The sequence below is a fragment of the Eubalaena glacialis genome, chromosome 7 (assembly GCF_028564815.1).
Source record: "Eubalaena glacialis isolate mEubGla1 chromosome 7, mEubGla1.1.hap2.+ XY, whole genome shotgun sequence".
Taxonomy (NCBI): domain Eukaryota; kingdom Metazoa; phylum Chordata; class Mammalia; order Artiodactyla; family Balaenidae; genus Eubalaena; species Eubalaena glacialis.
Genome location: NC_083722.1, coordinates 79,055,735 through 79,082,828, shown reverse-complemented (window position 1 = coordinate 79,082,828; position 27,094 = coordinate 79,055,735). Strand labels below are relative to the sequence as shown.

Here is a 27,094-nt window from a genome sequence, read left to right as displayed (position 1 = left end):
CATTGGTCCATATGTCTATCCTCATGCCAGTACCACACTGTTTTGATTAGTGTAGCTTTGTAATAGGTTTGAAAATGGGAAGTGTGAGGCCTCCAACTTTGTTCTTCTTTTTCAAGCTTGTTTTGGCTATTTGGGGTCCCTTGCATTTCCATATGGATTTTAAGATCAGCTTATCCATTTCTGCAAAAGAGACAGAATTTTGATAAGGATTGCATTGAGTCTGTAAATCAATTTGGAGAGTATTGCAATATTAACAATATTAAATATTTTAATCCATGAACACAGATGTCTTTCCCTTTATTTAGATCTTTAATTTCTTTCAAAAATATTTTGTAGTGTTCAGTGTACAAGTTTTCTACTCCTTGGCTAAATTTACTCCTAAGCATTTAATTCTTGTTGATGTTATTATAAATGGAATTGTTTTCTTAATTTTGTTTTCTCCTTTCTGACTTCTAACTGACAGAACTGTAAGGTCATAAGTTTGTGTTGTTTTAAGCCACTAAGTTTGTGGCAATTTGTTACAGCAACAAGAGAAAACTAATACACTCTATATTACTCCAATTCTTTGATTTTTTTTGATGTGCTTTATGGCCCAACAAAAGGTCAATTTTAGTAAATGTTCCATGTGTAGCTGAAAAAAAATAGGCATTCTATATTGTTGAGGCTTGAACAATATGAGTTGGAACTGCATGGGTCCACTTATATGTGGATTTTTTCAATAAATATGGACTACAGTACTACACCATCCATGGTTGGTTGAATCTGCAGATGTGGAACCTTCAGTACAGAGGGTTTACTGTAAATTTATATGTGGACTTTCAACTGTGTGTGGGAGCAGGGTCTGTGCCTCAACCTCCATGTTGTTCAAGGATCAACTGTATATATATGTATGTATATATATGCAATCATATGTGTTAGACACTTTGGTTGTTTCCATATCTTGGCCATTACTCTCCACATTATTGTGTCATTGCTGTACCTATTTTAGTTCTACACATATTTTACACAGCAAAATAAATTAATATTATTTGGTGTAGTTAATATTTATTTGGTTTTACCCACATATTTGTACTTTCTATTGTCTTCATTCTTTTCTACATTTCCATGCTTCCATTTGATCTCATTTTCTTCTGCCCCAAAGAATTTTCTGCAGTATTTCTTTTAATGCATTTCTGTTGAACATGAATTCTCTCATGTTTTGTTTGTTTGAAAATGTCTTTATTTCATGTACAGTTTGAAGGATATTTTCAATAAGACTTGAGTTCTAAGTTGACAATTCTTTGCTTTCAGCACACTGAAGATGTCATTTCATTGTTCCTTGGCTTCCATCATTTTTGTTTGAAAGTCAGCTTCCATCATTTCTGTTGTTCTTTTTTTTTTTTAAATATTTATTTATTTTTGGGTGTGTTGGGTCTTCGTTTCTGTGCAAGGGCTTTCTCTAGTTGTGGCAAGCGGGGGCCACTCTTCATCGCGGTGCGCGGGCCTCTCACTATCGTGGCCTCTCTTGTTGCAGAGCACAGGCTCCAGACGCGCAGGCTCAGTAGTTGTGGCTCACGGGCCTAGTTGCTCTGCGGCATGTGGGATCTTCCCAGACCAGGGCTCGAACCCGTGTCCCCTGCATTGGCAGGCAGATTCTCAACCACTGCGCCACCAGGGAAGCCCCTCTGTTGTTCTTTTGGAGGTAATATGTTTCTTTTCTTTGGCTGATTTCAAGATTTTTTGTCTTTGTCTTTAAGTAGTTTCACTATGATATGCTTATTTGTGGTTTTCTTTATCTTGTTTGAAACTGTAAAGATTTAAAAATCTTTAGCTTGATGTCTTTGGTAAATTTGGGGAAAATTTCAGCTATTGTCTATTCAAGTATCACATCTGCTCAATATTCTCTTGTCTCTCCTTCAGTATCTCCAAATACATACATGTTAGAATTTTTCACCAAGTCCCATATCTTTTGTACATTAACTATAGTTTTTTTTTTCTGCTTTCCATTCTCAGTCTGCATATTTTCTGCTGTCATATATTCCAGTTTACAGATTCTCTTTCCTGCATTGTCTAATCTGCCAATAAACCCCATCTGGTGAATTCTTATTTTTGGTTATTGCATATTTCAATTCCAGAGTTGCATTTTTCATTTTACAAAGATTATAGTTCTCTTGAAATTCTCCATCTTGTCACCTACTTTCTTGAGCTTATCAACTGTGGATATTTTGAAGTCTGTACCTGATAACTCCAATATCTTACTCATATATGGATCTGCTTTTTGTCTTTGTTTTTAGTAATTTGTTTACGTCTCCTGGCATGCCTGATAATTTTTGATAAATGCTGGACATACTCTGTGACAAACTGTAGAGCCAATTTGAAATTCTGGATTATGTTACCTTCTTTCAGAGAAAACTACATTTTCTTTTGCTTCTGTCTGGCCTTTTGAGTACTAGTAAATCATCTTTTCTTATCTGGGTTTGAATGAGCTCAAAATTGGGTTTTAGTCTTTGTGAGGGTTGAGCTATTTCTGCTTCACTCTCACTTCAAATGTGTAGCCCTTTCATGGTTCCAGTTGGAAGTCTGAAGTGTTTACCAGGGCCCTTCTCTTTGGTGGACCCCAAACATAAATTTTTATCATGAGACTGGCTGTAGACTTTTGAGCCTCTGGGTCCTATGAAGTTTACAAATCAGCAAATGCCTGGAGGAAAACAGTGCTTTAAATACTGGACTTATTTCAATGCTCTCTCGTTGTCTCCTGGCTCTTGGCTCTTGAGGTCCTAGCTGCCTTAGTATCTCCCCAATGTCTTCAAACAGAAGTTCTTTGTTTTTAGTTTTACATTTTATATATTTTATCCAGATTTTTAAGTTGTTCTTGGCAAAGGGATTGGTCTGAAGCAAACTAGTCTGTCATGGCTAAAAGCAGGAGTTCATTGTACTTATTTTTGTCATTACCTTCTATTTTAAGACTAGTGATTCTGGCTTTCCTTTTATATTAGTGAAATAATTTCCTTTCTAAATAAATGTATTTATTATGAGAAATGTACAAGCTGTAGCAAAACGCAACAAATAGTATAATAAATACTCGTGTCCCTCCCCAGCACGTAACCATATTCAAATAAAGAAGAGTTGACTTAAATGAAAGACGTAAATAGCAATACTGATGGTGCTTGGGGATGGTAAAAATGGCGGTGATGGGGTTCAAAAAAGTTGTTTTATATAGAGAGAAATGGAAACTCACAAAAGTCATTGTCTTGCCTAAAATTACACAGAATATGCATGGTAGAGCTGATATGATGATTCAGGTCTCTTGGTGCCCAGAGTAATCCTTTATCTGCTCTAACATAGTTCCTAGGGGCACTTCTCCCTCCCTGACAGGCTCTCAGAGATTTTATTTTTGTAGTTTATTTTCCATTTTGGCCTGAATTCGTCCATGTGTATCCTAAGCCTATTTTTATAATTGTCTTTTAGTTATTGGATTGTAAAAAAAAGAAAGTATGTCTAGGCCTAACCCATGAGTGTGTTTCTGTGTGTGTGTGTGTGTGTGTGTGTGTGTGTGTGTGTGTGTTTCAAATCCCCATCAGTTTTTGCTAGCAGTTTCTATATAATGTTTGAGCCCATGAAATTCAGGGTGATCGATCCTTCTAAATGTTCTGCTCTTTTTAAAACTGCGTGCAAAAGAATGACCAGTTCTGTGGAATTTATTGTTACTAAATCTCCTATTTGCTTAATTGTATTATTTGCCTGGGGGATGCTGTTTAAATGTGGAGCCAAGTTAGCTAAATGAAACATGATCCTGGTGCAAGAAAATAATGATGTGTCTCTTTTGCTAAATAACAATCTCCCCCTTCATCTCCAGATGCTTGGAACCACACCCTCATTTTGTAGAGGCAAGAGAGGGTGGTGCCAGGCGTGGTCTTGGCTGTCAAGGGCATTGGCCAGGGAGCGGGCAGACCACTGCAGTGGGAAGTGGAGCTTGGAGCTGGAGAGCGAGCGGACACCAAGGACACTGAGTGACTGGAGACTTGGGCTCTTCAGCCTTCCCTCTGCTCCTGGATTTAGGCCAGGTCTCACCCCTGCCCAACCAAGCAGCTGAAAACCAAAGCTGTTGGTTAGCCATTTAGTTGAGAAAATTGTCAAGGTTGGACAAGGTTTGAGGTGATCATCTGCTTCCTTTTTATCTTAAAAGGTCACTGGGACTCAGTACTTAACGTTTCTATATTAGTGTTTTTTCAATCATGTCATGATAGAACCCTTCACAGACTACCTTTCTCAGCTTTTTGACCTTCCCTCTTGGGGCCCTCTGAGGTCAAATGAGAGCATGGGATGCAGCAAAGACCACTCTACTAATATTTACCAAGTGTCCACGGTGTGCCAGGCACTAGTCTAGGCTCTGGGGACGTGGCAGTGAACAAAATAATGAGGCCTGCCCTTGTAGAGTTGACATTCAGGGTCAGGTGGGATAAGAAAAGACAAATCAAATATATGGATGGCATTGTGAATGGAAAGTGTTATGGAAAAAAATGAAACGGAGATAAGGAGGGCTGGGTGGGGGTAGGGTGGTCAGGGAAGGCCTCCCAGAAGAGGTGAAGGGGATGAACCTTGTGGTTTGGGCTGGAGGGAGAGGTTATGAGTGGCTGCTAAACTGATGGTCTTGAATGCTAGTGGGTGTCAGAAGTGTGGTAACAAAAGGATCCCAGGCCCCAGCCCCTGAGATTCTGACTCATTAGGTCTAAGGCAGGGCCTGGCAATCTGCTTTCTAGAAAGCCCCTATGCAATTCTGATGCAAGGGTTGTAAACGAATTTTTAAAAATGTATATTACTTTGAACTTTCTGTAGTTTGAAAGCCTAAAAAGGAATTATTCTGAGGACAAGCAGTTTTCACATTCCAGAAAGGATTTTGCTGTAGACTGCCATCTTGTTGGCAAACACAATCCCCAGTGCAAGAAAGAGGGAAATGGGCAATTACTGAGTGCCTGCTGTGTGCTGGGCACATTCCCCGTTTACCGTCTTATCTGATCTTCCTGACACTCTCTGGGGCTAAGTGTCGAATAAGCAGAGAGGCTGCTGCTCAGGGCTTCAAAGGAGTCGACTCCGCATTTAGTGCTCAGCCCGCTTCACTCGGAGTTTTGGGTGTGGAGAAGCAAGTGGGCGGGTCTGCTCAGTCTCTCTCCTCTCCCAGGGCTAGCATCTTCACCTCTCTGTGCCCAGCCTCTGCCAAGGCTAGCTAGACTCTTGGTGAAAAATTTTCCCAAGAAAAGTTTCTGGAACAACTCCTGGGTGTTAGGTGTTTTGAATAACTGCTGACTTCCTGAATTAAAAGGGACCTCAGATATCATGTAGCTGCTCAGGAGTAGGTAAAACGTGCTGTGTCTGCCACCATCCTTCCCCCCTTTCCTCTGTACCCGTGGAAACCATCGGTAATGGATGGCATCCTTTCTTAAAGAACCTAGATGCAACCTCAGAGCCCTCTTAACTCAATGCGCTAGTTAGTAGCTACTGATTCATTCAGTGTGGCCCACGGAGAAGAAACCTATTTGCCATCTATTATGTGGACCATTCCTTCTTAACACGTCAGAAAGCCAGGGCTCAGTTTATCAAAGACACACAGTAAGTTAGTAGCAGAGCTGGATCTCATACCAGACCACTGCTTTTCTTTTTTTTTTACTAGCCACTTCAGTGGTTTAGGAATCTCATCCTTCAGACTCAGGTATGTAAGATATATAGCTATAAACAACCATCAACCATGCTCAGCTTCTGAATCAAGCCATTTCTGCCTGGTGGCAGGAACATAGCATCCGATTCTCCCTTTGGAGCTGTGCCGAATTCTGGGTGACAGCAGAGGGCCAAGGCATGAGTGCCTGTATGGTCCCACCTTGGTCCCAGCTCTCTGTGCTGACATCTACAGGGGCTGTCCCATCCTCTGGTTTTCAGTCATCACCCTTCTGCTGGCATGCTGGTGCCCAAGTACGTGTCTCTCATCTTGTCTGATCATTGGCCTGGATCTCAGAGCTGCTGCTAAGTCATTCAGGATTGCCATCGGCAAGGTCCCTTCACATCCAACTCTCTCCTTCAGCCACTGGCCCTGTGTCCTTGTTACTCTCCAAGGATGTGGGATGTTTCTGTTTGTGTGTCCTTCTGGGAGGGAGGGTATTCTGTGAGGTTGTCTTAGGCTTGATTTGCCCAGCCCATCAAGAAGACACGTTTTCTCTGGCATCCTGTTGTTTTGGGCGGGGGGACTCCACTCAGCATCTGTGGCCCAAGATTCATCTATGCTCAGACACTATACATCAGCCTGGGGGACCTGAGGTCTTTCTCCCTCCGCTGGCACTCAGCCTAGGATGGCCTTGGGTCCCCTTTCTAACGGTGCGCAGATAGCCAGGTATCCACATGTCCACGTTCAGGCTTGCCATCCACCTCCTGAGGCCTTTCCTCCTGCCAAACAGACGCATCCCTCTTCTCCCACATCTATTGTTATCCAGGAGTCCTCTCTGAGCTCATTTCCCCACACTGGGGAGAACTAAAGACATAGGTTTTCAGACTTCCAAAGCCAGGAAGAGATTCTTAACTTTTTCTCTGCTGCGTTATCTTGTCCTGAGGCAATGAACTCAGGCAGCCTTACCTGAATGGAGAAAAGGCCAAGAGGACAGCAGGGAGGAAAAAAAAAGGAACATCGCACTGTTTTGGAGCATTATCTTATCACATCAAGTTGCCTCACAAGTCTAGATTTCAGAACTTGCCTATTGACTTTTACTTCGAAGTTGGCAAACTATGGCCAGTGGGCCAAAACTGGCCTGCTGTCTCTTTTTGAACGGCCTGCAAACTAAGAATCGTTTTTATATTTTAAATAGTTACAATTAAAATTGTCATGAGGTAAGTATAGAATATCCTCTATTTGCTTCTTGGCTCATAAATTCAAAAATAGTTAATTACCCAACTTTCTAAGAAAAGCTTACGGACCCTGGTTTAGAGCGCTGAGTGGAAGGGGGGATATTTTCTCTCAGTTCTCTGTGGCTACAGGGGAAAGGGATTCCTGGTTTACCTTTGCTTATCCACATTCAAACTCTTTAAAATAAAATAGCATTCACTGCTCTGCCCTCACCAGCTGATCTCAGTTCCAGGTCGGTTGAAAAGGAAAAATGTTCGGAAAAGTCGATGAGGGAGAATCTTCCTAATAAAGATCCCCTTCAGCACGACCGTTGCCCTTAGCGATCCCCGAGAGCAGACGTTGTCTCTGGGGAGCTGCTTTCGACTAGCACTTACATGTGGAAAATCTACTGTGGATGTGAAGTTTCCTGCCCGTAAGCTCGTATTTTGGCATTGTCCCATGGAATACATTGGGAAACAAACGTAATTCCTACAATTTGGTTCTCCCGACAGGAAAATATGTCACTTGAGTCAAAGAATAATATATGTTGCTATATATTTTTAATAAAATGAACAAATTGTTTCTGAGTATTTGGAAGACTTAATTTTTCATTTGCTAGCTAGTTTTGAAACCATTACAGTTCTGTGTATTACTCCCTACGAAGACATGAAATGAACCATCATATTTTCTGCTGCGGTCTGAAAGTTGAACAAGTTAATGTTTCACCCATATGAGCTTCTTTCCCTTCACATTTGCTCTATCATTAACTTCTGTTTTTGAGCTGGCAATAAAAATTATATCACAATCAAATTCAAGGAAAGGTTTTGTGTAAGCCAGGCCTAACACAGATATTTATTACTGGGCTAGAGGCTCAGGAGTCAGATTGATTTGGATAATTTGTTCACAATTTATGCTGTGACTATTTTAGACTCTAGAACACACAAACACATGCTCTCATGTCAACCCATTGCCATAGTGATGGGCACATCAACCACCCTCTGAGAGTTGGGTTTTGCTGACATTTATAAGCTGAGACCTTTGAGCAAATCTTTGCTCTGAGCTGTGAAAATTCATCTTCTTAGCTTTGGTTAAACTGCTGGTCATACCAATTTGATTATTTCTACTTATCGTAGAGTTATGATAATAATGAAGGTTATCCTTTATATGTGGTCAAGCCTTTACATATATTCTCTCTTGATCCTTGGACACCCTGTAGACTAAGAACATAAATACCCCTTCTATTTAAAAGAAAGGAATGCAAAACCCAGAGAGGGAAAATGGATCAGTGGAGGCCACACAGCTGAAGCCACCAGTTCCTCTGCCTTCTAGCTTTAAACCCCCCCCCCCCTTTATGGATCATACTATCTCCTCTTTTGGTTTGATGGTCAACATTTGAGGGGACCAGATGACCCCTATTACCATTAGGTAGCCTGAGTGTGTTTAAGGTGCCTGAGAATAGACTTTAGAATAGACTTAAGCATTTTGGTCCTGAATTTAGAAGCAATTTTACTTTTTTTGAGTTTTTGGTCAAACCACTTGAGGCAAAATAGAACTTCTTTGTTCAAAGGAAATAGATTTTTTAAAGTCTTGTAAAATAGACCCATAATGCTTTCTGGGACTCAACTCTGGCCCAAAACGTTTTAATAAATTAAATGTAAGCGGATTAAAAACAGACAGATTGTCTTTTCATGAAATACACCCAGGCCAGACCCAGAAGGAGAAGCACTCATAGAAACGTGTTTAGGGTTTCATGGACTCTGGCACGCACACATCTTGGCCTCACTTCTCTTTCTGATAATGGAAGGGAGATGAAATCTGGTCTTATTCCTGAGTCTATTTCTTTGTGCCTTTCCAGTATGCATCTCTGAATGGGGCTGTGTTTAACCCTTACTCTATTGAATGGTGTTATCCCTGGCTTCAACGGGTAGCCATTTAATCAGGCACGGGGGGTGGGGGTGATGGTGTGAGACTTGGCTGTGTCCATTATCTTTGCTATTCCAACCTAAAGGATGCACATGTAACATCAATAACAGGGCAGTGATGGGGAGGTTTTGGTGGGCTGTAAGTACAGTGGCTAAGAGTGTGGGATTTAGAGTCAAATGGATGGGGGTTAATCCCAACCCTCCCACTCACCCTGTTACATAAGTAAGCTAGGTAATCTTTTTCAATCATAGTTTCCTTGGCTGTAAAATGGAAATAATCATAGAGCCTATCTGTTATTATTAAGTGGGGTGATCTATGTCAAGTGTGTATTTAGCTGGGTGTATAGCACATAGTAGGGACCTGACAGATATTCAGTGTCTTCATTATGGTGGATGTTGGTTGCTTTTTCTCCTTTGCCTCCATAGCCCTTTCCTTACTAATAGCACTTGATTTTCCTTTGGGGAGCTCCTCTCCCCTAACCTCATGGAGTCATGCTGGGATTGTCAATTTAGGGGACCTTCCAGCAACAGAGAAGGGAGTGGGAAGGCGGCCTAAAATAGACCAATAAATTGTCTCTCCTGGGATTTGACACGGGAGCCAAGAGAGTCAAGGACTGAAAGTGGCTGAAGTTTTAAATGGTTTCTGCTGCCCGGGGAACAAATGAATATCTATCTGTCTATCTATCTATCTATCATCTATCTTTCTATCTATTATCTATCTATCTATCTATCTATCTATCTATCTATCTATCTATCTATCTATCTATCTAACTTTTAAAGTTAAGTAGTGCCATTGTTACCCAAGGTATGTATTAATTATATTGCTGAATTAATTTCTAACTGATAAATTTCACCATCAATTGTTATCGTCCCATGCCTTAGGTGAAGAACTAGATGGCCAAAAGGCACATGAAAAGATGCACAACATCACTGATTATTAGAGAAATACAAATCAAAACTACAATGAGGTACCACCTCACCCCGGTCAGAATGGCCAACAGCAAAAAGTCTACAAATAATAAACGCTGGAGAGGGTGTGGAGAAAAGGGAACCCTCCTGCACTGTTGAAGGAAATGTAAATTGGTGCAGCCACTAGGGAGAACAGTATGGAGGTTCCTTAAAAAGCTAAAAATAGAACTACCATATGACCCAGCAATCCCACTCCTGGGCATATATCTGGAGTAAACCATAATTCAAAAATATACAGGCACCCCTATGTTCATAGCAGCACTATTCACAATAGCCAAGACATGGAAGCAACCTAAATGTCCATTGACAGATGAATGGATAAAGAAGATGTGGTGCATGCATACAATAGAATATTACTCAGCCATAAAAGAGAATGAAATAATGCCATTTGCAGCAACATGGATGGACCTAGAGATTTTCATACTAAGTGAAGTAAGTCAGAGAAAGACAAATATTGGGTTGGCCAAAAAGTTTGTTTGGGTTTTTCCATTTTGGCCAACCCAATATCATGTGATACTGCTTATATGTGAAATCTAAAAAAAAAAAAAAATGATATGAATGAACTTATATACAAAACAGAAATATACACACAGACATCGAAAACAAACTTATGGTTACCAAGGGGAAAAGGGGGGTGGATAAGGGATAAATTAGGAGTTTGAGATTAACATATACACACTACTGTATACAAAATAGATAACCAACTAGGACCTATTGTATAGCACAGGGAACTGTACTTGATATTTTGTAATATCCTATAAGGGAGAAGAATCTGAAAAAGAATATATATATCTCTCTCTGTATATATCTTTGCTGTACACCTGAAACTAGCACAACATTGTAAATCAACCATACTTCAATAAAAAAAAGATTCATAGCAGGCAACACACACAAAAAATAAAATTACAAATCCGAGACATAGTTTAAGGGAAAAAAAAGAGAGAACACCATAAAAGGAAACAAAAATTATCCATAAGCCTTTAACCTGGAGATATCCTCTCTTAACATGTTTATAAATGCACTTGTCTTCACATATTCTGTATGTTTTTGTATATTTCCTTGAAATTATTTTTTTTATGAACACCCATAAACCTTTGAAGATGATGTCAGAGAGAACAATGTGTGGGAAAGTCTTTAGAGTCAAGGTAAGGAGCTATTTGTGGAACTTTTGGATGACCCAGTGACAGAATTCTCATAGCAGATATTTGTGTAGGAACTGAATCTTGGACTCTTGAGTATGGCTCTGATGGTCACCTAGGTTCATGCCCAAGAGTTCCACTTCTTCAATCCAAGTGGTTATCTGGTTGGCCATCTCCAGTTTTGGGGAACTCTGCCTACCAGATGGATAAGTGATAGCTTAGGGGATGGATGGTCAAAGGGTGAGGTGCTGAACACACCGAGAGCCAGAAGACAGTGGACTGTCACCAGAGCCACCTCCTCTTTGCTGAATACTGGACATGTTTTCTACACAAGCGAGTCATGTTGGACACAGGAGTTATGTCCTAAGGGAAGCGAGTAAGCTAAAAATCAAAAGTAGTCATCATTACCCTCCACGCTGGACAGATGATTGTTTCTTTGGTAGAGCACTGAATGAAGTATCGGCTTGCCTTTAGAGACCGGTCTTTATGAACTATAGGTCCAATGTTAGAATCATCCTCACTTTGATGATTCCTTGCCTCCCCACTTCCTCCCCTCTCCTTTATAAAGGTGTAAAGCCGAGACCAGACATGCAAGGAGCAATCTTACACCTTTTGTCCTGTACTTACTCCAGGGTGTATACACACTGGCATGCCAGCGGAAATCATGAGTTGCTTTTTTTTTTTTAAGTTTTAAAAGGAATGGTAAAAATAAAGCAAAAAGAAAAAACACCCATGTTCTGCTGAGCAATCGTAGTTGAAGTCTCTGAAGCTGAGTGTTTATGTGTGCAACTCCCCTGGGCTATGCTTAGAGATGTGGAATTTTAGATCTAAACTGCAGACTCAGAGCTGCCAGCCTCAGAGGCTGTAACCATAATAAGACAAGTGTGTTAAGTGGTCCCCACCAGTAGGAGTGAATTGGCTTGCAGAACTGGCTTCAACCAGTAACGCTTCCATCCCATCCCTCCATGTGGGGGTTCTTCAGTTCTTGTACAAATCTCAGGGCACTTCTTTCCAGAGAGCAACAAACCCAGTTTTATCAGACATCTATTTGGTTGTATTTAAAAGAAAATTATGTCGTAAAGGAGGCTTCTCATCTTTATCCTTGGACCATGGATTTAATAGACTCCTTGTGCAGCACTTGTGAAAGTGATGGATAGTACATTAGTCAAGTGGCCATTTACATTAGAGTCATCATTGCACTATTGATGCAGCCCTTTAATGGAAATTATTTTAAAACTAGCCTATCATTTTGAAGTGTTTTAAAAGAGAATTTCATCAAACTGATAAAAATTATTATTAGCAATTATAATTTTTATAATTATAGTAATATTATAAAAATTATTCTTAGCAATTATAAACTATTTACATGAAAAGCATTTAGCAAGATACATCGACCGGGACTTCTAGAGGTGAAATCACAGCACACGTTAGCAGAGAGGCTGTGATTCTGAGAGCTAGTGCCGTGCAGCGATTGAAGTACCTTGGAGCTGGAATGCCAGGATTCAGAGCCCTGGCAGAGCCCTAGCAAACGGGGCTCAGCTGTTTGCTAACCTCGTGACCCCAAACAAGGCATTGTGTGTCTCTGAGCCTCGGTTTTCTCATTTATAAAGTGGGGTTTATAATGGGGTAAGTTCATGAGTTTGTGATAAAGATGAAATAAAATATTATGCAAAGGACTGACCTACCATAAGCACTCAAAAAATAGTACCTGTTTATTACAGTTGGCATCGCTGTGGTGGTGGTGCTTTGTTAAAAACTATAAAGGATGTGGAATCTGTAACAGAAATGAATTGCTTTGGTTTCTTTAATTTGTGTGATAAGAAAATATTTCTTTTACTAAATATCATTCTCTGGATTTCAGAAACTCACTTTTATCAACTTCAACAGTCAAGTAAACACTTTCTGAGACCACCTATGTGTCAGCAGCTGAGCTAGGCTCTGTGAGGAGCTTCATGGGACCCCAACATGCTTCCAGAGTAATTGGGGATGATGGTGAGTACCCAGCATGCTTTCTGATGTGTCACGTTGTAGGGCAATGGCTCCAATAACCAGTGTTTGGCAGCCCAGAGGAGGGAGCAGTGGCCAGGGCTGGTGTGGTCAGGGGAGAATTTGCTGATAAAAGAATCTTGGTCTTGAAAGATTTTTAGACTTCATACAGGTGGAGAGGAATAATGAAGGCATTCCAGATAGGAAATTACCAGATGCAGGTGGGCATGGGCAAGGTTTGGGTGTAGGCAAGAAGTAAATTTAGTGGCACATGTAAACGTGTTCCATGAGAATGTATAGCTGCAGGCATGGATAGATCTACATATTCTAAAGAGTCTACCAGGCTCCAGTTTCTGTCCTCTCTTTATCTCATCCCTGGCTGTCTGATAGAGGTCACTTCTCACAAGGAATCGCCTTTCCCGGTGGCAAAATACTGATTGCTGCAGAAGCACTGCCTTCGTTCTTTCTGGTTCCAGCGGAGTAGCGGAGAGACTTTGGTCTTTATCCCAACAATGGAGACCAAGGTCTGATTGGGTCTCACCGACTTTGATTGGGTCTTGTGCCTATCTCTGAGCCACCCACTCTGGCCAGGGGAATAAGATATGATTGTCCCAGGTAATAGGTGGTTGACCTAAGTTGGGGAAGGGTGGATCCCCCAGTGCAAAATGGACCTGATGCTGCCAGTAGCAGAACAGCACAGGATTCCTATGGAGAGCAATGCTTTTCACCAGAGGCTATTTTATGTCTAGGTTTATTCTCTTGAATTTGACATCTGATTTACAACAACCTGAAAATCGGGAAATCTATGACATACCTTGAAGATACTGAGTTTAATTCTCTGTACCCTTTTACATTAAAAAATGTACAATTGGGAATATTTGTCTTGGTCAAAATGAATAATACTGGATTTACTTCATGGCAAATCATAGGCCCCTTCATCCCCTAAGAGTACTTTGTTTTTTTATAATATGAGGAACAGGATATGACCGAACAGGTCATAATTGCTGCTTTAAAATTTTGTCAGGACTGCAGCTAACTTATTTTCTCTGATCTCCTTGGTTCTTTGAGTCATTTTGGAAATGGCTCTCTGTGTTTTGGTGGCACTTGGCCTCTTCAAAGTTGAGGAAATAAGAGTCAGGGTTTTCAGAAGGCAAGCATGAATGAGAAGGATTGAACTGCATTTTAAAACCGGTACTTTTATACCAATGAAAATTCTCCTCATTGTCTCCTCCTTGGAAAGGCTTTCTCCAGTTTCTTATTGCATGAGAAGTACTCACAATGACCCCATGCAAGGTGGGCTGGGATTCCTCTTTCACTGTATCCAGCCCATTTTTGGCTGAAGACATCCGTGTTAATGAGAACAGTGATGAACATGGTTGAAGTGAGAACTATTATCTCTTCCGCACTTGCTATGTTAAGAGTTTTATATCTATTATTTAATTTAATCATAACAATAACCCTGTTAGTTTCACCCTGGTATCTCAGATAATGAATCAATGAGTGGATCAATTATCCCTCACATGTAACAATTTCTTGGGGAGGCAGTAGACGCAGTGGTGAAGAGCATGGGTATTGCATTCCCTGCCAGCTTGATTCAAAACTTGTCTTGACCATGTATAGCATGAATCAATGGGGGCAAATATTTAAATGCTGTGTCCCAAGTTTCCTCAGTTGCAAATATTAACTTCTTTACGAGTTGGTTGTGATGCTTGACTAAGAAAGTTTGCATAAGGATTTACTAAGTTCTCAATAAGTGATAACTATTATTAATTAGTCCCTTTGGGCTCCAGACTAGACTTTTATACAGTCAATTCTGCTATGATGCTTGTCTTATAAATTCACATTTATTTCAATGAGATATTAAAATATTAGGGAACAATTTGAGCATAACACGAGTATTACATTTGGGTAGGTTGAATTTTGTCCAGAAGAAACACCTGGTGAACTCCGGAGACTGCAACCCAGCTGAACAAAGACATGTAGGAATACACCAAATGCACACCCCTCAAACACCCACCGTCGACCTCAGGTCACCACGGGTGTTACGAGCCACATCGCCCACATCTGCTTCTCCAAATTTCCGTCTGATTTCAGATCATCTCCTTCTGCCACTGCACAAGAAGACCTCACAGGCTGCAACCCTTCCCATGCCCACTTCCATGAGGGAACATCAGGACTTTTTCAAGGTAAACTGCCATATTTATTACAGTCCTATGTATTTCTCAACCGTTTAACACGTGTAAAAATGCGCAGCCGTTTTTATGAGGTTCATGTCTTTTTAAAAAATGCATCCCTGATGAAGATTTTGAGTGTTGTGCTTCAACACCTTTTCCCCTCATAAGTCCTGTGGAAAACTCTGGCCCGGTTTCTCAAAGGGGGGGTTGCAGTTAAGTAGGGGGTCTTGTGCCAGTAAGGTTTGATTCAGATCATTGGCGTCCAAGCCCCAAACGCTAATGGTTTAACTTCAGAACAGGTGTGCTGTGCGGAGTACGGCCAGACCGTTGCCAGCTGGATCCTTCCCTGGTTTCTCAGAGAAGCTAAATGGAAGCTATGGTTGGCATAGTCTGGAATGTACTGACCTTTCTTCACAGGAAATTGCCAGAAGTAAAGCTTGCCAGCACTTTCATTTCTCTCTTTTCATCTTCTTTTCATCTCTAGTGTGCTTGAATCCCTGAAGATGGGCATGCGATACCAACTTTCCGCTTGAATTGGCAGCTGCTTCTGGTAGTAACAATGCTTCACATTGGCATAGTGCTTTAAGATTGTTTTTCAATGTACTTTTACAATTAATTAGTCTACTTTATAATTTTAAATGTCTGGAGAGGTTGGTAAGACTGTCTTCTTTTCATTATGGAATGTGTGGGAATAGCACATAAATATGTATGGCCATCTTCCATTTCATGCCATGGCAGATATTAGTCATTCCTAAATTTCTTTTCATGCTGAGCTTGAATTCTTCTTGAGCCAGTACTCCACAGAGCTCCTACCAATGGGTTGGCAATAGGAAATGATTTGTCTAGACTTTTGAGCTCCTTAGGGCAGAATGTATCTCTAGTCTCCATCACAGCATGCATGAACAAATGTTTAACGGGGTGGACTGAGTGACTGAGGAAACAGGCAAGGCAGATTAGGTGATGTTCTCGTGGTAGGGATGCCTATATTTTACAATGCATGTTAGGCAGTGGGATATTAAGGATGTGCTGTTAAAAAAGAAACAGACTCACATATATGGAGAACAAACTAGTGCTTACCAGTGGGGAGAGGGAAGGGGGAGGGGCTAGATAGCGGTAGGGGATTAAGAGGTGCAAACTATTATGTATAAAATACACAAGCTACAAGGATGTATTGTACAACACAGGGGATGTAGTCAGTATTTTTTAGTAACTATAAATGGAATATAACCTTTAAAAATTGTGAATCACTATGTTGTACACCTGTGACATATAATATTGTACATCAACTATACTCCAATTTAAAAAATGAAAAAAAAAAAGAATGTGCTGTTAGCTGTAACACCCTCAGGCAGCTAATTCCCTAATCAGGAAGTCAGACCCAGGGTTAGTGAGCCAATATTTTGATCAGAAATCCTATTTGGCTTTCTCTAGTTCTTCTCTCCATACCATGGGCTCTGGGTATTTGCAGAAAGAATGCTAGAAATGGGTTTTCCTTGGTGAAATGAGTGGCTTGTCCATTAACGTGGTGAGTGTTAGAAATGGGCTCTCACTGGTGAAACTAGTGTATTTAATATATGTGGATTGGTTGAAATATACTAGGGACAACTTCTCATCCTTGCATTAAACAGGTTGTGAAAACCCATCTGTGGCCTGTTCGTTTGGGGCTAGACTCTGAGGCATGACCTTAAATGAGCCTAGGCTTAGCCACTGGGGCACATATTTCTGTTTGTCTGAGGCAGACCATACAGGTCACACAAGCCTGACTGTAGATTATTGGAACGTCTGCTTCAAGTCAACCTTTCACACAAGCTATGGTCAGTGCTCCTGAGAACTCATAGAGCTGGGGTCTCATCAATTTTCCAGTGCAGGCTGTGTGAACTGTTTGGTGCATCCCTGCCAATTAATGTCTGTTTATAAAAGGTCTTCCAGTGGGGCAGATTTAGGCTGAAACTCATTTTCAGTAGGAAGGTTGTGGGGTAGAGCTAACCCTCACTCACATTTACTCAATAAAAGTTATGTACAAAAAAAAAAAAAACCCTAATATTTTAGCATGATTAGCTTAGGCTATTCAGAACTCCAGAGTTACACAGAAAATTAGGTCAAATCTGGAACAACCACCCACATCAGTGCTCTTTCCCTAGAAATGTATGATTTTTTTTTCCCTAGGGCCACCATGTATGGTTGTGCAGGTGGTGCACTGCACAAGTGTTCCATCTCTAAGAAATACCATTTACATCATAAATATTGGCTATTAGGATATTTATTACATGCATTTTCTGGAAGATATCAATAGAAGGCTATGTTCCCCCAAAATGTGGTGATTATTTGATTATGACAACTTTTAGACAAGTGGAAGTAAAGAATTTTGAGGGAAGGGTTGCCTGCTTCTAATATTCGCTAGTGGAGTACTAATGGGTTGATCTCTTAGCATTTCATTTAATCTTTCCCACAGGTGAAGCATCAGGGGGTCTCTCATCCTCCCTCATGCCTGGCACCAAATGGGAACTCTATAATTAGGGGAGTGAATAAGCAATTAAGAGAGAGAGGAGTTTCACATTCCTAAACATACTAAAAGGCCGCTCTTTATAAATAAAGAACTGAGATAACAAGAATATAAATCTTGTGAGGGCTGTGGTATTGGCTATGTAGTTAAGAAAATAGGTGACAAAAGAGGAGGAGAAATGAAGGGCCTTAATATGCTTGAACCAAGAGGATCTTCCAACCCCCCAGCTTCCCTAGCGAAGGGAGTGTCTCTCCACCAAGTCCCACTAAGTTCCTTCCCTCACCATGTTTCCACCTCTGCCTTTCTCACAGTCTGAAGTTGCTGTGTTCATTTGTCCCTTCACTAGAGTGTGCACTCTGTGAGAGCAGGGGTTTTGAACTAGTTTGTTCAGTGTTGTATCCATAGCACCTAGGAGAGTGTCCAGTCCTCCATAAATAGCTGTGGGATAAGGGAATGCAGATCGCAGACTTCCAGCCTCTAGAATTGTGAGAAATAATTTTCTATTGTTTATAAGCCACTTGGTCTGTGGTATTTTGTTACAGCAGCCAGAATGGACACTATCTAAGACACTACCTAAGTTCCAGTTTCACAGATGGTGAACTAGAGGGTCAGCTGGGGGTTGCTGAGCATCATTTGAGGCCTTTGTTGCTGTTTTCGGAACCAGACTGATTGCTCCTCTGGACCAGCACTAAGTTTTTATGCCTAGAACCCATTGCTCGTGCCTGGTACCCTAAGACCAAGCTTTACCCTCACAAACTCTCACCGTCTTTCTTCCAGGAAGGTGTAGGAATAGGGGCAGGAAGAGATAAATCTAACAAGAACCATTTGGCAGCTACAAGATTTAGGGAATTGAGGCCATGAAAGATGAACTGTATCTCAAGCACTGGGTGCTCACTCAGCCTTCCCCTTTGCGGTATCTTGCTGCCAATAGAGACTCAGTCACACAGAATCTCTCAGCAGAGCACCTCAGAAGCGGATACATTGGCCTCCCAAACTTTAAGGCCCCAAGTCCAGCACCTTGCTGCTAGCTTCCTGCCATGATGGGCCATGGTGGTGTCTTCACAGAGCAAAGGGTGGGGTAACACCCCTGGAGGGCTTTGGTGTATGAATTCTTTGCATTTGAAAGCTGCACTTCACTTAGAGATGAAAGGAAGGTGTGTCGATCAGCTGTGAGCCTGTGAGTTTCCTGCAGGGACCTTAGGGTGTACAGGGATTGCTGGGAAGCAGCTTGGGAGAAGCCCCTGCTACATGTGGCAGTCGAGAGGGTCTCTGAAAATAAGGCTGCACACGGGCACCTGGGGGAAAGTTCTGGTATCCCCATTCTTGTTCTCTCTCTGCCTGCCTCTTCCCATTTGGTGCTCACATGCCTTGAGTGCTTGGCTTCCTGATGAAGTGGATAGTCTAGCTTCTCAGCAAGATGAGAGGACACTAAGGGCAGACTATAGAGCTCCTAGCTCACCATGGTGCATATATTAATATCTGCACTCTGCAGGGGCTTAATAAATGCCCATGGACCACAGATGACAGCTTACTACATCTGGAGACAGATGAACTTTAACAAATATATACACCCATGTAATCTACACTCCAATCAAGATACAGAATAGTTCCATAACCCCAGAAATTTTCCTCATCCTTCTGTGTAGTCAGTCCTCCTTCTAGAGGTGTCCACTGCTCTGATTTCTATCCCATAGATAAGTTTGACCTGTTCACGAGCTTTGCATAAGCAGAATCCTACCATATGTACTCTTTTGTGTCTCCTTCTTTTGCAGAAAATCCTATTTTTGAAATCTATACCATCGTTACATGATTCGGAGTTATATCCTTTTCTTGATGAGTAGTGTTTCATTGTGTGAATATACAACAGTTCATTCTTTCTGTTGATTGATGCACAGTAGAGTTGCTTCTAGGTTTTGACTTCTTTGAATGAAGCCTCTTTGTGAATGTGTGTGCACGACTTTTTGTGGACATATTTTCCTTTCTCTCAGGTAACTATTCAGGAGTTGAATTTCTGGGTCAGATGACGAGTGGATGTTTACCTTTATAAGCAACACCCAAACCGTTTTCCAAAGTTGTCTCATCCTCTTATGGTGCCATCAGCAGTTACAGCTGCTCCACACTGTTGCCAAGAGTGAGTATTGTCAATTTAAAACATTTAGCCATTCTGGAGTAGGCTGTGCTAGCTCATTGTGGCTTTAATTTGAATTTCTTTAACGACGAAGAGTAGAGATTTATGTCCTAATTGGCCATTTGTATATCTTCTTTTGTGAATTATGTATTTAAATTTTTTACTCATTTTTATTGGATTATTAATGTTATTATTATTGAATTGTATGTGCTCTCTATATGTTTTGGATGCAAATACATATTAGATATATATAATATTTCCCCCGGTATGTAGTCTATTTTTTACTACTGATAACTTATAAAGAGCAGATGTTTTTAATTTTTATGAACTCCACTTTATCAGTTTTCCCTGTAATTCATACTCGTTTTATCCAATCAAATAATCTTTACCTAGCCCAAACTTACGAAAATCGTTTCCTAAATTAAGTTTTATAATTTTAGCTTACATGATGTCTATGAGCCATTTTGAATTAATCTTTGTTCATGGTATGATGTAGAAGTAGATGTTCATTGTTTTAAAATAAAGATATCCAGTTATGTCAGCACTATTTGTTGAAAACACCATCCTTTACCCAGTCATTCACCCTGACTCTTCTGCTGTAAATCAACTGACCATATACATGTATGTCTATTTCTGTACTAGTTCCATGTTGATAGCTATGCCCTTATTGCATTGTTTTGATTCCTTCCACTTATTAGTAAGTCTTCAAATCAGGCAGTATCAACTCTCCAACTTTGTTCCTCTTTATCAAAGTAGTTTTGGCTATTCTTTTAAATTTTAGAATCAGCCTGTCAATTTCTACAAGAAAAAGCATACTGGGATTTAGATTGGGATTACATTGAATCAACTGATATATCTGGGGGAGAAATGACATCTTAACAATGTCAAGGCTTTCAGTCTATGAACATGGCACCTCTCCACTTTGTTAGCTGTTTTAAAAATTGTTGTGAGATATATGTTTTAGTTTTCAGCATGCCAGTTTTGCCCATTTTTATTAAATTTATTCACAAATGTTTTGCACTTTGTAAATGGGTAGGGTTTCTTTTCTCCTTTAAAAAGTAAACTTTTTAAAGAAAATTGAAATCGTATCAAGCATCTTTTCAGACCACAACACTATGAGACTAGATATCAATTACAGGAAAAAAAAAAAACTGTAAAAAATACAAACACATGGAGGCTAAACAATACACTACTAAACAACCAAGAGATCACTGAAGAAATCAAAGAGGAAATCAAGAAATACTTAGAAACAAGTGACAATGAAAACATGATGACCCCAAAACTTTGGGATGCAGCAAAAGCAGTTCTAAAAGGGAAGTATATAGCAATACAATCCTACCTCAAGAAACAAGAAAAATCTCAAATAAACAACCTAACCTTACACCTAAGCAATTAGAGAAAGAAGAACAAAAAAACCCCAAAGTTAGCAGAAGGAAAGAAATCATAAATTTCAGAGCAGAAATAAACAAAAAAGAAATGAAGGAAACAGTAGCAAAGATCAATAAAACTAAAATCTGGTTCTTTGAGAAGATAAACAAAATTGATAAACCATTAGCCAGACTATCAGGAAAAAAAGGGAGAAGACCCTAGTGAACAGAATTAGAAATGAAAAAGGAGAAGTAACAATGACACTGCAGAAATACAAAGGATCCTGAGAGATTACTACAAGCAAATGTATGCCAATAAAATGGACAACCTGGAAGAAATGGACAAATTCTTAGAAAAGTACAACATTTCAAGACTAAACCAGGAAGAAATAGAAAATATGAACAGGCCAGTCACAAGCACTGAAATTGAAACTGTGATTAAAAATCTTCTGACAAACAAAAGTGCAAGACCAGATGGCTTCAGAGGTGAATTCTTTCAAATATTTAAGGAAGAGCTAACACCTACCCTTCTCAAACTCTTCCCAAAAATTGCAGAGGAAGGAACACTCCCAAACTCATTCTATGAGGCCACCATCACCATGATACCAAAACCAGACAAAGATTTCACAAAAAAAGAAAATTACAGGCCAATATAACTGATGAATATAGATGCAAAAATCCTCAATAAAATACTAGCAAACAGAGTCCAACAGCATATTAAAAGGATCATACACCATGATCATGTGGGATTTATCCCAGGAATGCAAGGATTCTTCAATATAGGCAAATCAATCAATGTGATACACCATACTAACAAATTGAAGGATAAAAACCATATGATAATCTCAATAGATGCAGAAAAAGCTTCTGACAAAGTTCAACACCCATTTATGATAAAAACCCTCCAGAAAGTGGGCATAGAGGGAACCTACCTCAAAAAAATAAAGGTCATATATGACAAACCCACAGCCAACATCATCCTCAATGGTGAAAAACTGAAAGCATTTCCTCTAAGATCAGGAACAAGAAAACAGTGCCCACTCTCACCACTATTATTCAACATAGTTTTAGAAGTTTTAGCCACAGTAATCAGAGAAGAAAAAGAAATAAAAGGAATCCAAATCGGAAAAGAAGTAAAACTGTCACTGTTTGCAGATGACATGATACTATACATAGAAAATCCTAAAGATGCCACCAGAAAACTACTAGAGCTAATCAATGAATTTGGTAAAGTTGCAGGATACAAAATTAATGCACAGAAATCTCTTGCATTCCTATACACTAACAATGAAAAATCTGAAAGAGAAATTAAGGAAACACTCCCATGTACCATTGCAACAAAAAGAATAAAATACCTAGGAATAAACCTGCCTAAGGAGACAAAAGACCTGTATTCAGAACACTATAAGATACTGATGAAAGAAATCAAAGATGATACAAACTGAAGGAAAGATATACCATATTCTTGGATTGGAAGAATCAATACTGTGAAAAGGACTATACTACCCAAAGCAATCTACAGATTCAATGCAATCCCTATCAAACTACCAATGGCATTTTTCACAGAACTAGAACAAAAAAATTCACAATTTGTATGGAAACACAAAGGACCCTGAATAGCCAAAGCAATCTTGAGAAAGAAAAACAGAGCTGGAGGAATGAGACTCCCTGACTTCAGACTACACTACAAAGCTACAGTAATCAAGACAGTATGGTACTGGCACAAAAACAGAAATATAGATCAATGGAACAGGATAGAAAGCCCAGAGATAAACCCACGCACATATGGCCACCTTATCTTTGACAAAGGAGGCAAGAATATACAATGGAGAAAAGACAGCCTCTTCAATAAGTGGTGCTGGGAAAACTGGACAGCTACATGTAAAAGAATGAAATTAGAACACTCCCTAACACCATACACAAAAATAAACTCAAAATGGATTAAAGACCTAAATTTAAGGCCAGACACTATAAAACTCTTAGAGGAAAACATAGGCAGAACGCTCTATGACATAAATCACAGCAAGATCCTTTTTGATCCACCTCCTACAGTAATGGAAATAAAAACAAAAATAAACAAATGGGATCTAATGAAACTTAAAACTTTTGCACAGCAAAGGAAACCATAAACAAGATGAAAAGAGAACCCTCAGAATGGGAGAAAATATTTGCAAATGAAGCAACTGACAAAGGATTAATCTCCAAAATATACACGCAGCTCATGCAGCTCAATATCAAAAAAACAAACAACCTAATCCAAAAATGGGTAGAAGACCTAAACAGACATTTCTCCAAAGAAGACATACAGATTGCCAACAAACACATGGAAAGATGCTCAACATCACTAAGCATTAGAGAAATGCAAATCAAAATCACAATGAGGTATCACCTCACACCGGTTAGAATGGGCATCATCAGAAAATATACAAACAACAGATGCTGGAAAGGGTGTGGAGAAAAGGGAACCCTCCTGCACTGTTGGTGGGAATGTAAATTGATACAGCCACTATGGAGAACAGTATGGAGGTTCCTTAAAAAACTAGAAATAGAACTACCCTGTGACCCAGGAATCCCACTGCTGGACATATACCCTGAGAAAAACATAATTCAAAAATAGTCATGTACCGCAATGTTCATTGCAGCACCATTTACAATAGCCAGGACATGGAAGCAACCTAGATGTCCATCAACAGATGAATGGATAAAGAAGATGTGGCATATATATACAATGGAATATTACTCAGCCCTAAAAAGGAAGAAAATTGAGTTATTTGTAATGAGGTAGATGGACCTAGTGTCTGTCATACAGAGTGAAGTCAGTCACAAAGAGAAAACAAATACCATATGCTAACACACATATATGGAATCTGAAAAAATGGCACTGATGAACCTAGTGGCAGGGCAGGAATAAAGACACAGATGTAGGAAACAGACCTGAGGACACAGGGCAGGAAGGGGAAGCTGGGACAAAGTGAGAGAGTAGCACTGACATATATACACTACCAAATGTGAAATGGATGGCTAGTGGGAAGCTGCTGCATAGCGCAGGGAGATCAGTCCGATGCTTTGTGACGATCTACAGGGGTGAGATAAGGAGGGTGGGAGGGAGGCTCAAGAGGGAGGGGATATGGGGATATATGTATACATATAGCTGATTCACTTTGTTGTAGAGCAGAAACTAACACAACATTGTAAAGCAATTATTCTCCAATGAAGATATATTTATAAAAAAGTAAACTTTTTATTTTAGAATAGTTTTCGATTTACAGGAAAGTTGGAAGGATAGTACAAAGATGCCATGTATATCCCTCACCCAGTTTTCCCATATACTAACATCTTACATGACTGTTACGCATTTGTCATAACTCGGAAACCATCACTGGTACATTACTATTAACTAAACTCCAACTTTTTTCAGATGTCACCAGTTTTTCCACTAATGTCCTTTTTCAGTTCCACGATCCCATCCAAGAGACCACATTACATTTAGTCATCATGTCTCCTTAGACTCCTCTGGTCTATGGCAGTTTCTCAGACTTCCCTTGTTTTTATGACCCTGACAATTTGGAGGGGTTTGGTCAGGTATTCTGTAGAATTCCCTTCATTTGGGATTTGTTTGATGCTATGCTCACGACTGGATTTGAATTGGGGGAGAAAACCACAGAGGTAACGTGTCCTTCTCATTCCCCCAACCACTCCCCTTTGGATTATGTTAGTTTTTGAGCTGGGAGGAGGTTGGGCTGTCGTTTTGTTTTATCTTTGAATTCAACTCCAGCAGGACCCTTGAACCCTATTTTTTTCCCCCTCCTGTATTGATGCTTTCTTGGCAGAACTTGAGGGTGTGGAAGAGGGGTGAGCTTTGTTGGGATGAGTCATTTGTTTTTGCATTTGGATTTAGTCCTGTTAGTCCAGGCTTTCATCTGAGGTTTGCCTGATTTCTTCTTATCTGCACAAATTATCTCTGTTTGTGGTTGAAGCCCACTCCTGTCCATCTGTATCCAAACTGAAGCTGAGGCTCTCCTCACTTTATAACGGTCTTTTTTCTCTCTGTAATTCAGTTATTCAAGGCTCTAACTCCTCTTTACTAGCTCATTATGATTTTTATTTTGTCTGGTGTCTTGTTAACACAAGAGAAATGGTCCATCAGATCCTTCTACATCCTAAGGAGCAAAAGTTATCTATGTTTGGGCATTTTCTTTACCTTGTTTATTCCTTATGGATTTTTTTCCTCCTTTCTTTCTTTTGTTGAATTGCATGATTTCTTTTCTTTCCAACTCTTATTCCTTCACTGGTTTGCAAGTTATGTGCTTCTTTTATATTTTTTTAAGAGTCAACACAATATTTTTAACATGGGTGCTTAACTTCAAATCATAGCATATGTAATGTTTTAACTCTCGTTACGCCCTCTTTATTGATATATTATTATGATATCATGCTTTTTTTCTCACCCTGCAAAATTAGTAATTATAATTCATACACCCAGTCCTTGCTTTAGAGTTTCCCAATTTGCTCACATTGCTTCTCTCATCCCATCCTCTCCTAGAGAGTTTCAGATTCCTTCTCTCTTGTCATCCATTCTTTAATGGTTCTTTCAGAAGGGACTTCAAGTGGTAAATTCCTGTAGACTTTGTGTGAAACTATATTTATTTTATTCTATGCTCTCACTCTGGAATGGTAATTTAGCTGACAGGAAAATTCTAGGCTTACTATTTATTTTTGCTATTTTTGGTATATTCTTCAATCTTCTTCTGACCTAGACTGTTGTTTTCGAGAAGTTTCCTGCCCTTTAAAGTGCCATCTTTTGGTTCATAATATAGAACCTTCTGCCTACCTGCTTCTAAAGTTTTTCACATTGTCTTTTGTGTCCTGTAGATTTAATGTGAAGTATCTCGATGCAGATTAACTTTTATTTAGGTTTTTACTATTTGTATATTTCAATGTCTACTGTCACATAATTTATTAAATGGGTTCATGTCAATAGACATGTAGATGCTCCTCTTCTTTTATTATACCAAAAGTGCTCCAGCAAACGTTCTGGTACGGTGTCCTTGTACTTGATGAATGTCATATTGTTTTAGTCACCAAGGTTTTATGATGCATTTCAATATCCAGGAGTTTGATAAATCTCTGCTATAGCATTACTCTCCTTTTAAAAAATATTTTCCTTTCAATTTTCACTGATTATTCTTAAAACTAATTCTAGAACAATTTCATCAAGTCCCAAAGTAGTGAGATGGTATGTATTTTACAGACTAGTTTTCAAGAAAATTGATATAATATTATGTCTTCCTATCTAAGGGCATCTATGGTATATCTCTTGATTTATTTGTCTTTATTTTGTACCCCAGTATAATTTTATTATCTTATTTGGGTAGGTCCTGAATATGTCTTATTTATTTCTAAGTATTTTATGTTTTTAAGTTATTTTTCAAATCTGATGTTCTTAAAATAGGATATTATATAAAATTTTATTTATTCTTGCATATGTATTTTGATCCAGAGTAACTTATTTAATTCTCTTTCTGACTCCATTAGTTTTTTTTTTTATTTTTTAACTGATTCTCTTGGATTTTCTGGGCTAAAAATATAACCCACATACTTAATAACGAAGTGATCACTGAAGAAATCAAAGGGGAAATCAAAAAATACCTAGAAACAAATGACAATGGAGACACGACGATCCAAAAACTATGGGATGCAGCAAAAGCAGTTCTAAGAGGGAAGTTTACAGCAATACAAGCCTACATCAAGAAACAGGAAACATCTCGAATAAACAACCTAACCTTGCACCTAAAGCAATTAGAGAAAGAAGAACAAAAAAACCCCAAAGCTAGCAGAAGGAAAGAAATCATAAAGATCAGATCAGAAATAAATGAAAAAGAAATGAAGGAAACAATAGCAAAAATCAATGAAACTAAAAGCTGGTTCTTTGAGAAGATAAACAAAATTGATAAACCATTAGCCAGACTCATCAAGAGAAAAAGGGAGAAGACTCAAATTAATAGAATTAGAAATGAAAAAGGAGAAGTAACCACTGACACTGCAGAAATACAAACGATCAT

The 27,094-nt window shown here is 39.4% G+C and overlaps 1 long non-coding RNA gene across 4 annotated transcripts in view; it reads left to right on the top strand.

Annotated features, from left to right (window-relative positions):
- The window catches only part of LOC133094752 (uncharacterized), a 42,690-nt gene that overhangs the window by 3,226 nt on the left and 12,370 nt on the right, over positions 1–27,094 (top strand). For 2 of the 4 annotated variants that reach the window (XR_009701497.1, XR_009701495.1), the window contains exons 2-5: positions 12,736–12,866; positions 14,955–15,046; positions 15,519–15,584; positions 19,526–19,668. This is a non-coding gene — a long non-coding RNA (uncharacterized LOC133094752). Of the gene's footprint in view, positions 1–12,735; positions 12,867–14,772; positions 14,840–14,954; positions 15,047–15,518; positions 15,585–19,525; positions 19,669–27,094 lie in introns of all 4 variants that reach the window. The other 2 variants (XR_009701498.1, XR_009701496.1) reach the window with 2 other exon arrangements.